Below are 1,377 nucleotides of genomic sequence, written 5' to 3' on the forward strand. Positions count from 1 at the left end.
AACGCTAAGCCCCGCCTTTCGCGCGACGTCTGTGTGAATGGGCCAATCAGAACGCGCTCTGAGTTTACGCCTCGCCCTCTCGTGGCAGATTATGCTAGTGGTTGCATTGATTAATGCGTTTGAACAATGTAAGAGAAGGCCAGGCAATGTGTGGGTGTTTTATATAGTGAATAAGAATGAATTAAGTTTAGCGTTTTTTTACTTTTGTATGCAAGCACATTAGAATTGCTTTTATATTAGAATTCATATTATCCAAAGACTAAAACAGATTACACAGGACAAACGATAAGAATCAGGGCGATTGTTTTGCCATACATTTGCATTGTATTTAACAGGCAAATTGTAAGTAGGCCTTAGTTACTATATAGCTCTCTTTATAATCTCTACCGTTTATATTATAATATGTAGTTTGACAGAATCATGTAAACTGCATATAATTAGCAAGATTGTAAAAGGCGCAGTTTAAGGAAATGAACCAAAGCAAGATCCTGGATGCTCGAACACACACAAGAGGGCGCACTTTATACAAAATGCCTTTTTTTGCGGTTTCCTCTAGTATGTTGTTGAATGTCTCATGATGAGGATGACTCTGGTGCAGGTGAAACGTATCTTAGTGAAGATATCTGCACTTCTGGAATCAGTAAACGCATCAGTGGAGTAGTACAGGGATAACAAACCTCTAATATCCTGTTCCTCCTTTTTGGATCAGTATTAGCAAATCATACAGCCCATAAGGCCTATATGAACAGTTGGATCAATGTTTTATTATAACCAGCAATGTGCCCCTTGCAGTCCAAAGTGTAGTCTGTAGCAATCCATATTCCATAACAAATTGACCTTAAAATCACAGTATATAAAATAATAGACATTCATAACATAACAATGTGAATATTAGACAAGGCACAATGACAAATAGGCCTATTATAGCTATGTCCAGAATAAAGCACTAACATACTAGTTCTACTATTTGTGTAGTATTTTGACCTATTATGCAATATGCAGTTAAAGATAACAGGACATCAATCACAATTAAGCATGCAATGTAATGAGGTCATTTAACAACAGCATTCTGCGGTTTAAATTATTTGTTATGTGCACTGTTTCAATTACTAATTTAAAAAGTCTTAAGCAGTATGTAGTGTATTTTGCATAGTATGCAGCAAGCAGTACAATGGTTTGTGCATCGTCACTCTCACTCACTCTCTATTTTTGTCAGCTTGAGAGACTGAGGAAAAAAATAGCATTTCTGAAGCAAAATAGTGAGCAGCTGATGTTTTTACAGTGCATTGTGGGAGTTTAAACATTTAAGTAGCCCCCCCCCCCCCCCCCTCGCCTTCCCCACTCCCGCTCTCCACGTAACCACTCATCACACGCTAT

Source organism: Sinocyclocheilus grahami, unplaced genomic scaffold (assembly GCF_001515645.1).
Source record: "Sinocyclocheilus grahami isolate Dianchi unplaced genomic scaffold, SAMN03320097.WGS_v1.1 scaffold149.1, whole genome shotgun sequence".
NCBI lineage: Eukaryota > Metazoa > Chordata > Actinopteri > Cypriniformes > Cyprinidae > Sinocyclocheilus > Sinocyclocheilus grahami.